The sequence below is a fragment of the Elephas maximus genome, chromosome 4 (assembly GCF_024166365.1).
Source record: "Elephas maximus indicus isolate mEleMax1 chromosome 4, mEleMax1 primary haplotype, whole genome shotgun sequence".
Taxonomy (NCBI): domain Eukaryota; kingdom Metazoa; phylum Chordata; class Mammalia; order Proboscidea; family Elephantidae; genus Elephas; species Elephas maximus.
Window position 1 is genome coordinate 185,732,815 of NC_064822.1, and position 10,879 is coordinate 185,743,693.

The window sequence follows — 10,879 nt, forward strand, 5'->3', positions numbered from 1 at the left end:
GCGAGGTGGGACTCTCCTCGCCCGCGATCAATCACTCTATGACTCATCACCTCCTGTCTAATCCATTTGCTCTAGTTGGCGTTTAAGAAATCCCTTAATGGCTTTTGCTCAGGCCTTGGACTTTGCCAATGGCCTTCTCCCACCCTTAAGTCCCAGCTCACGGAACACCGGCTTCAGGAAACCTTCCCAGATCCCTCTATTCTTAACTATTTAAGCATCACGTTGACTGTGGAGTCGGTTCTAGGGTTGACGTCTCAGCTCCACTACTTTGGGGGATCCACTTCAACTCTCTGAGGCTTTGGGTCTGCATCTGTAAAATAGAAAGAAAGAAACCACCTACTTTGCAGAGTTGCTTTGCAGATGAACAGAAATAATAAATGTAAAAGAGCCCACACAACCTGGCACATAGTAGGCACCGCCCCAACGGAGACCTAGATGCAATTGACAATGTTATTGATTAAATAGTTATTGCATGTGTCAAAAGCCTTAAACTGTGCAGATCTTTGGGCCAGAAATTCCACTTTTAGAAATCTGTCCTGAGAACATAAAGATAAGCACAAACATTTTGCCCTAGAGATGCTCATGGTAGCATCGTTCAGAACAAGGACAAATAGAAAAAAGGAAAAAAATAGGGAATTGGTTAAATGAACTGTGGTCCATCTAAAAGATGAAATGCCATGAAGCCACGAAAATCTAAGCACTGTATAATATATAACATAGAAAAAGCATGATCTCATTTTTGTAATGGAAAAATAGCCCGTCCATCTGTGGGTATAGATTTTATGGTGACTTTCATAGTTTTGGTTTTTTTTTTCACCTTTGCTTTTCTCTGTTTTCCAACTTTCGCATTACGCATGTGACCTCCTCATGATTATCACAGTAAAAAATTATTATTATTTTAAAAAACAGCAGTTCATCTTTCAGCTGTGGATATTCCTGGGTGGGCATTCTTGCTGCTTCCACCAGCCTCACCCTGAAACCTGTGATCAACTGTGGCAGCTTTGGACACACAGAGACACACTCATCCTCACACCTGTGAGTGGCACCACTGAACACAATTCTTTTTTTTTTATTTATTAACTTTTATTGAGCTTCAAGTGAATGTTTACAAATCAAGTCAGGCTGTCACATATAAGTTTAGATACATCTTACTCCGTACTCCCACTTGCTCTCCCCCTAATGAGTCAGCCCTTCCAGTCTCTCCTTTCGTGACAATTTTGCCAGCTTCCAACTCTCTCTATCCTCCCATCCCCCCTACAGACAGGAGATGCCAACACAGTCTCAAGTGTCCACCTGATATAATTAGCTCACTCTTCATCAGCATCTCTCTCCTACCCACTGTCCAGTTCCTTTCATGTCTGATGAGTTGTCTTCGGGGATGGTTCCTGTCCTGGGCCAACAGAAGTTTTGGGGACCATGAACTCCGGGATTCCTCTAGTCTCAGTCAGACCATTAAGTATGGTCTTTTTATGAGAATTTGGGGTCTGCATCCCACTGATCTCCTGCTCCCTCAGGGGTTCTCTGTTGTGCTCCCTGTCAGGGCAGTCATCGATTGTGGCCGGGCACCAACTAGTTCTTCTGGTCTCAGGATGATGTAGGTCTCTGGTTCATGTGGCCCTTTCTGTCTCTTGGGCTCTTAGTTGTCGTGTGACCTTGGTGTTCTTCATTCTCCTTTGCTCCAGGTGGGTTGAGACCAATTGATGCATCTTAGATGGCCGCTTGTTAGCATTTAAGACCCCAGACGCCACATTTCAAAGTGGGATGCAGAATGTTTTCATAATAGAATTATTTTGCCAGTTGACTTAGAAGTCCCCTTAAACCATGGTCCCCAAACCCCCGCCCTTGCTCCGCTGACCTTTGAAGCATTCATTTTATCCCGGAAACTTCTTTGCTTTTGGTCCAGTCCAATTGAGCTGACCTTCCATGTATTGAATGTTGTCCTTCCCTTCACCTAAAGCAGTTCTTATCGACTAATTAATCAGTAAAAAACCCTCTCCCTCCCTCCCTCCCTCTCCTCGTAACCACAAAAGTATGTGTTCTTCTCAGTTTATACTATTTCTCGAGATCTTATAATAGTGGTCTTATACAATATTTGTCCTTTTGCCTCTGACTAATTTCACTCAGCATAATGCCTTCCAGCTTCCTCCATGTTATGAAATGTTTCACAGATTTGTCACTGTTCTTTATCGATGCATAGTATTCCATTGTGTGAATATACCACAATTTATTTACCCATTCATCCGTTGATGGACACCTTGGTTGCTTCCAGCTTTTTGCTAATTTAAACAGAGCTGCAATAAACATGGGTGTGCATATATCTGTTTGTGTGAATGCTCTTATTTCTCTAGGGTATATTCCGAGGAGTGGGATTTCTGGGTTGTATGGTAGTTCTATTTCTAACTGTTTAAGATAACGCCAGATAGATTTCCAAAGTGGTTGTACCATTTTACATTTCCACCAGCAGTGTATAAGAGTTCCAATCTCTCCGCAGCCTCTCCAACATTTATTATTTTGTGTTTTTTGGATTAATGCCAGCCTTGTTGGAGTGAGATGGAATCTCATCGTGGTTTTAATTTGCATTTCTCTTATGGCTAATGATCGAGAGCATTTTCTCATGTATCTGTTAGCTGTCTGAATATCTTCTTTAGTGAAGTGTGTGTTCATATCCTTTGCCCACTTCTTGATTGGGTTGTTTGTCTTTTTGTGGTTGAGTTTTGACAGAATGATATAGATTTTAGAGATCAGGCGCTGGTCGGAGATGTCATAGCTGAAAATTCTTTCCCAGTCTGTAGGTGGTCTTTTTACTCTTTTGGTGAAGTCTTTAGATGAGCATAGGTGTTTGATTTTTAGGAGCTCTCAGTTATCTGGTTTCTCTTCGTCATTTTTGGTAATGTTTTGTATTCTGTTTATGCCTTGAACACAATTCTTTTGACAGGCACATTTGTTTTTCTGTCTTGATAATTGTAATGTCCTAGGGTGATCCCTGGAGTCAGACTCTGGAGAACTGTAGTGTGGTCCCAGCTAACTATATTTAGACAAGTCACCTTCCTTGTTGGATCTCAGTTTCTTTAGTTACATAATGGGTACATAATCTCCATCTCTTTTCAAAAGACACATTGCATTACGCAAATCTGCTGCAAAAGGCCTCTTTAAAGTGTTGAAAAGCAAAGATGTGACCTTGAAGACTAAGGTGTACCTGAGCCAAGCCATGATGTTTTCAATCGTCTCATATGCATGAGAAAGCTGGATGATGAATAAGGGAGACCGAAGAAAAATTGATGCCTTTGAATTGTGGTGTTGGTGAAGAATGTTGAATATACTGTGGACTGACAAAAGAACAAACAAATCTGTCTTGGCAGTACAGCCAGAGCACTCCTTGGAAGCAAGATGGCGAGACAACATCTCACATACTTTGGACATGTTATCAGGAGGAATCAGTCCCTGCAGAAGGACATCATGCTTGGTAGAGTAGAACCCATTGCCATTGAGTCTATTCGGATTCATAGCAACCTTATAGGACAGAGTAGAACTGCCCCATAGAGTTTCCAAAGAGCACCTGGTGGATTTGAACAGCTGACCTTTTGGTTAGCAGCCGTAGTACTTAACCATTATACCACCAGGGTTTCCTGGTAGGGCAGAGGGTTAGCGAAAAAGAGGAAAACCCTCAATGAGATTGTTAACCAATTAGGATCCGTGCCCTGGAGCAGTTGAGCCAGTGAAACGTACTCCAAGTCAGAAGGAGTGGGAAAGTTTATTAAGGGGGTATATATATCACCGGAGACCTGACAGCAACACAGCCTGTCTCTATGGAGTCCCAAAGAGCAATATTACTTTAGAGCATATATAGGATTTTTACAAGCACTCAAAGTGTCTTTGTAGTCCGCAGATGGCATTCATTACAAGATAGTGACAAAAGACTCTCAGACTAAAAAGATACATGCTGGACATCTCTTTTTCAGGCTAAAGATATACATATCAGACACCTGGGCTCTGATTTTCCTGTGGGAGGTTGTAAGTCACAGGTGATTGGGACAGAACAAAACAAAGTTATTTGCATCAGATTAAAACAAAGAACAAAGTCATTAACATTAGGTCAAAAGAAAGTCATTAAGAAAGGTATGTGAAGGAGTAGGCAGGCAGAGGAAGGAGAAAAATTTATAGGTTCATCATGGCATTAGTTATGTCAAACTCTCAGTGGCTCACTTTGGTGAAAAGGAGCATGTTGGGGAGTATAACCGTCACAAAATTGATTGACACAGTGCCTGCAACAATGGGTTCGAGCGTAGCAACGATTGTGAGGATGGTGCAGGACCAGGCAGTGTTGCATTCTGTTGTGCATAAGGTTGCTATGAGTCAGAACCGACTCAACAACACCTAACAACAATCCTCACCTCAAGGAGCCCTGGTGGTACAGCGGTTAAGCGTTCAGCTGCTAACTGAAAGGTTGGTGGTCCGAACCCTCCAGCTGCTCTGAGGAAGAAAGATGTGGCAGTCTGCTTCTGTACAGATTAAAACAATTCTACTCTGTCCTACAGGGTCGCTTCGAGTCAGAATCAACTCAGTGGCAATAGCTTAATCCCTACCTTATAGGGCTGTGACAGGTGAGACAGCAATAACTGAGACTTACTGATCTAGTACATGCCAGCCACCATACAGGGCACTTGAGAACATACCTTCATTCACTCTCATAGCAACTCTGGGAGGTGTTGTTGCCTCCTCTTGCTGAGGAAAAAGGAAGGGATGTACCGCAAGACCACCAGAGGCGGGTACAGCTGAGATCAGATCAGGGCGCGGGGAAGGAGGCACTTGCCACAGGTGCAAAATTTACAGGGGAGCCAAAAAACTCAGTAATCAAGATAAATAAAGTTTTAATGCAGTATTTAAAAAAAATCTATGGTGAGCAAAATGTCAAAATCTTAGGGTCCGTAACAGGAGCCATATTGGAGCCTGAGGCAAAGGAAAAATCTGGCCTGGCAACAATTTGGTTCATTCTGTCAAAAAATCTATTGTGCTAGACACTGTTCTGGGTTCAGGAGCATTGCAGGGAACAAAGGCCTTGCCCTTAAGGAGTTTTTGTATTTTCTGTTGAATGCAGACAGCAAATTGTTGTAGGGAAAACACATCCCAAAATTAAGTAAAGCAAAAAAAAAGTTTTATTCGGTATAGATTCAAAAAGGCAGAAGTGGGAACCTGGGCAAGCATGCTGCCAGAGCCATGTCTGCCTGAGTCCAAGAAAATATTACAGAATAAGCAAAAATGGGAAAACAGACAAGCATGCTGCTAGAGCCCTGTCTGCTCAAGTCCAAAGATTACAGAAGAATCCAAGAGTGGGAAAACGGACAAGCATGCTGCCACAGACAGCCATGTCTATTCAAGGCCAAAGAATATTACAGAATAGGCAAGAATGGGAAAACAGACAGGCATGCTGCCACAGCTGTGTCTGCCTGAGTCCAGAGAATGGTACATAGTCATCGGTATATATTAACATTACAAATGGGCAAAACCATCGAAAGCTTCGCCTTTTCACAGATTGGCTAGAAACTGTGATCCTACATTTTGAATTGTCTTTCTTAACAATCACTGGTGCAGGCAGGTTTCAGTAAGGACAGTCAGAAGGGTCCTCACTGGTCCAACAAATCTTCTATTCACTAAATGTTAATAGAAAAAAGATAACAGTGGAAAGTCTTTTATGTTCTGTTTGATTGGCTTTTGTGAAAGGTTCCCTAAAAGAAATTTTCCAAGATTATCCTAGCTATTGTCTTTATACCTCAGGACCCAGTTAATGTGTCCTTGTGAGCCCAGCTCCAGCTGGGTCACATTCACTGTGCTCAAGGACAGGGAGTAATGATTTCAATACTATTTCCTAAATCAAAACAAGCCCGGTTTTGCCTTCTTGGGACGACGAGTGACCAAACTCTATCACCTGCACTTACTGCTCCATCCAGACCTGGTCTCTGTGACAGATTGGCTAGAAACTGTGATCTTCCATTTTAAATTGTCTTAACGATCATTGGTGCAGGTTTCAGTAAGTGACAGTCAGGAGGGTGTTCATTGGTCCAACAAATTTTCTATTCACTAAATGCTAATAGAAATGATAAGAGTGGAAAGTCTTTTGTGTTCTGGCTTATGTGAAAGGTTCCCTGAGAGATATTTTTCTCCGATAATTTCCAAGATTGTCCCACCTAGTGTCTTTATCTCAGGGCTCAGTTGATGTGTCCTTGTGAGTCCTTGTGAGTCCAGCCCCAGCTGGGTCACATTCTGCATGCTGAAGGACAGGGACTCATGACTCTAATATTATTTTCTAAATCAGCCACCAGGGCTCCAAGGAGAACTCAGAGGGAACTGGCTAAATGCAGATTTCTCAGCCCTGGGCCTGGCGTGGGATCCAGAGATTCTGGGATGGCGCCACTGGGAAAGACAAACAAAAATAAGCTCCCTTGTCCCAACAACAGCACACCCCAATGCCGTTAGACCTGTGGTTAACTTGTCTCCTTACAAACACCTTTCACAGTCTCCCTGAATTCTCACCACAACCCATTTCGTCCATGAGGTCACTGAAACCCAGAGCAGGGGCAGGACTTGCCCTGAGGCACAGACCCAGGGGGACCAAATGGCTCCTGTGGCCACCAGTATATTCCTTTAAGAGGGAGGTTCATCCCCAGCAACTGGTGCTCAGATGGGGCCCTGGGTAGGCCCTGGGGTGAGGGAGGAGCAGGGCTGGGGGATGGGAAGTCTGGCTCAGAGGGTGGCTTCTAATACACTGGAGAAAGCAAGCCATGACTGAAGGTGGAGGGCCTGAGACCCCAGCCTGGAAGGAAGATCCTGGGCTCTTCTGGGTCAGGCAGAAGGTTGAGATTTGGAGGTTAGTGGTTTCCATGTTTGGTTTGGGTGGAGTAGCCCCTACCTTGGGCATTTCACTTACTTTTCCCAGTAACCCTCTGAGGTGAGTTCCCTTAAACTCAATTTCTAGTAGGTACTTGATACATTGGCTACCACAATGGACTCAAACATAGTAACCATTGTGAGGATGGCATAGGACTGGGCAGTGTTTTTTTCTGTCGTATGAGACTGAACAGCACCTAACAGCAACAATAAGGATACCAGAGAGATAAGTGACTTTTCCAGGGTCACATGGCACAGTCGGAATTCACACTCAGTCCTGTTCCTCCAAAGCCCATGTTTTCCCTGACTCCTGGCTGTTGGTAGAAGGCCCAGTGTCAACATGTTGGGTGAATACAGGGCCTGTGGACCTTCTTTCTCTACCTAGAGTGTGACTTTCTAGGGTAGGCCATCTCAGGCTGAAGGGGCAACATCTGTGTATTGGGGTATACAGTCAGACTGACAGGTCCTGGGGCTGACCCTCCCCAGCCAGGTTGACCTTGGCCAGGCCCCTCCCACTGTCTGAGCCTATTCTTCCTTTATGAAGGGGACAAACACTGGCAGCCTCACTGGGCTATCGGGAAGCTGGGGGTGGGGGAGGGATTTGCTTTAAGAGGCTTCAAGAAGAGCAGGCCAGGGCTGGCCACTGGTTTTAACCTCACCTTGGTTCAGGCGCTATGGAGGTCGGGGAGATTGTGGATAATGAGTGTTTTTCTGTCCACTTTTTAAAATGCCTGCCATGCTTACATTGCTTTCACAATAAACAAGTCCATTGAACTGAAAGCAACAAGCTGAGACATGGTATTTGTGGACTGTGGTGGCTGTTGCTGGGTTGGCTCAGGCTCCCTTGGGGCTCCCTCAAAGCCAGTGGGGACAGAGATGGCCTGGGCTGCAGCACTGCCTTGCTTAAGGGTGGGGGCAGGTAGCAGGTGTGGCCGAGGTGGCCGCCATCTGACATCTGGGTTTAGTGGTCTCTTGCCTTTGCCTGGCTGGTGCTCTTCAACCTTTGTTTTGAGAAGGCATGTTTCACAGGGCTGTTCCCCTCCTGGAGGGCAGGGACCCACTGTAACTTGATCAGAACTCAGCTCCCAGAACCTTGAGAACTTGGACAAGTCACATCTCAAGTCAGGGCTGGGAGAGGGAGAGGAGCAGCAGAGCTGGGAGAGGAGTCCCGCTGGGAGGGGCCTTAGACACCACCTGATCTGTAGTTTTCATTCCACAGATGAAGAAACTGAGGCCCAGAGAAGGGAAGGCGTGACCAAGTTCTCACAGAGTCCAGGTCAGTCTGAATCCAGGTCCAGGGCTCTTTATGACCCACCCAGACCCTGCCCGTGGGAGGGCACCAGGAGGGAGGAGTCAGTCCCAGGGGTGGGGAGAGGTCAGGAAGGCTTCATAAAAGCAGTGCTAGCTCTGGGCCTTCAGCACTGAGTAAGGGGTTGTTCTGAGCGTCAGCGGGGAGGAGGGTCGAGGCTAAGCAAACAGTGAACCTAAAGACCTGGGGAGCCGGCCCACTGAGGCAGTAATAGGGACCCTCACTTACACCGAGGGTGTGGTGGTTGGAGAGGTCTGGGGCAAGCTTGAGAAGGGCCCTAATGAAGGTGAAGCGGAGGCGTTTAGATGTTACCCCGTGTGCCTTTGAGGGGCCAGCGCGGGGGCCTGGATGGGGCTAGGTGACTTGGGGTACGGAGACTGGGAGACCGTCCCTGAGTTTTGCAGTGGCCTCTGTCCACAGCGCCACCTGGCGTCCACCTCCCTCACTGCAGCGTGACCTTGCCTGCGCCACCTGGCGTCCACCTCCCTCACTGCAGCGTGACCTTGCCTGCCGCCTTCTAGCTGGGGAGACAGTTGGGACAGAGACCTCTACAGGAGACTCAGCGCACCTGAACTCCTGGTGGATCAGAACCAGTTCCAGGACCACGCTCTGCCCCTTCCAAAACAGCCCAGGCTCCGTGGTCAGGAATTGACCTTGAGTGTCTCAGGCCAGAGCCCCCATCTGGTCCAACTACCCAGACCAGCCTGGGCAGGTACCCTCCTACACCATCACCCCACTTCAAAGCAGGTCCTGCCTCCACACACAGCTCACTCCGACTTAACAGCTCCTTCAGGCTTTGGCAACTTTGTCTGCTAGAACGTTCTCTTCTCAGAGCTTTCTCTATCCCTTTTGTCCCCCCGTGGTTCTAGCTTGCTGGGACTGTTCAGATCTTCACTGCATGCTGAGAGGTACCAAACGGCATGTCTAGTGTGTGGGTCTTCAAATGCACAGAAATGTCTGGGAAGATGTTTGCCAAAATGTTAACAGCGGTTTCTTAATCAAAAAGCAAACCCGTTGCTGTCAAGTTGATTCCGACTCATGGCGACCCCATGTGATACAGCGTGGAATTGTGCTGTGATCTTTACAGGCGCAGACTACCAGGCCTTACTTCCATGGTGCTGCTGGGTGAGTCCAAACGGCCAACCTTTATGTTAGCAGCCGATTGCAAACCGCTTGCACCATCCAGGGACCTCAGTGGTTTTAGGATGAAGAATTTTAGGTTTTTTTTTTATCTTTGTACTTTTATCAGTTGCTTAATTTGTCTGAATACATATTATCTTTATATTCATATAACTAAAGCCAACAACAATAACAAAACTATTTTCATTTTGGGAAAAAAAAAATTGAGAAATTTAAGTACACCCAAACCACAGCGGGAGCAGCCCAGTAGAAGCCCATGGAGGCAGAGTGAGGAGGGCTGGCAAGGGCTCCACAGTCCCACAGGCCTTGCCTTTGCCTGACCGACGCTCTTCAGCCTTGGTCTTGAGAAGTCAGCGTTCACGGGACTGCCCTGCTCCCTGTCCTCTAAGCTCCTGGAGGGCAGGGACCCACTGTAACTTGGGGTGCTTCTTTACAGATGTGGGCACACGGCAGATGTAGGTACACCTCCCTGCTCCCTGGTTTTCTGCTGCCACTCTTGGCACCACCCCTTCCCCCGTCCCGCAGTCCGTTCTCCACACAGCAGCAAATCGGATGTCACTCTCCTGCTAAAACCATAAACCGCTTTCCGTAACCTACAAGGCCAGATGTGGCCCCGTTGGCCTCCCCAGCCTCAATCAATGCCTTCTGCTAGTCTCTGCTCTGGCATCCGTTTGGTCTCTTTTCACCTGCTACCTCCTCTGCCTGGAGAGTTCTTCCCTCCCACCTCTCTTGTCATTTAGGTTAGGTCTCAGCTCACATATCACCTCCTCGGAGAAGCCTCCCAGACCTAATATCCCCCCTCACACACTAACCTGCTGCCTGGTTTTACTTTTTCCCTAGCACTGTCACCCCCTGAAATGACCTAGCGTGTCTACCCTTTTGTCTCCCAGGCTCCCTGGAGTATAATTCCTGCCCAGGGAAGGGATCTTGTCAGTTTGTCCCCCACTGTCCCCCAAGCATGGAGCCCAGTGCTGCCTCATGAATGGTGGGCTCTCAGAGAAACCTTGGTGGGGTTGACCTTCCACGAGTTACAAGGTCTAAGGGTAAGACACCTGTTTTCTGCTACTTTCCCAGAAGCAGGGCTTATGTCCACAGCCCCGACACCCAGCAGAGGAGCGCCTGGCCTCTGGGTGGAGCTCGCTCATTGGAGGGCCCAGGCAGTGGCTGTTGAATGGCTTCTGCCCTCTGGGCCTGACATTTATAGAGCATTTAGCCTGTAAGTGCTTTACATTTGCCCCTCAGAACCATCCTGCGAGGTGGTCACCATTCCCCCACGCTACAGCTGAGGCAGACTGAAGCTGACTGGCCCACACGTGGCTCAGTTGGGATTTGAGCAGAGGCTGTGCTCTCACAGCAGGCCTGATTACTCAAAGACTCCTGCCTCCCAACCTGTCAGCTCCTAGGAAGAAGATGTCAGCCAAAGCCACCTGTCCTCTGTGCGGTGTCCTTTGGAAAGATGGAACCTCTTGTTTATTCTTTTATCGTAATTTAGATGGCTTACAGAGCGAATTAATTTCTGATTAAACAATACACATATTGTTTGGTGAC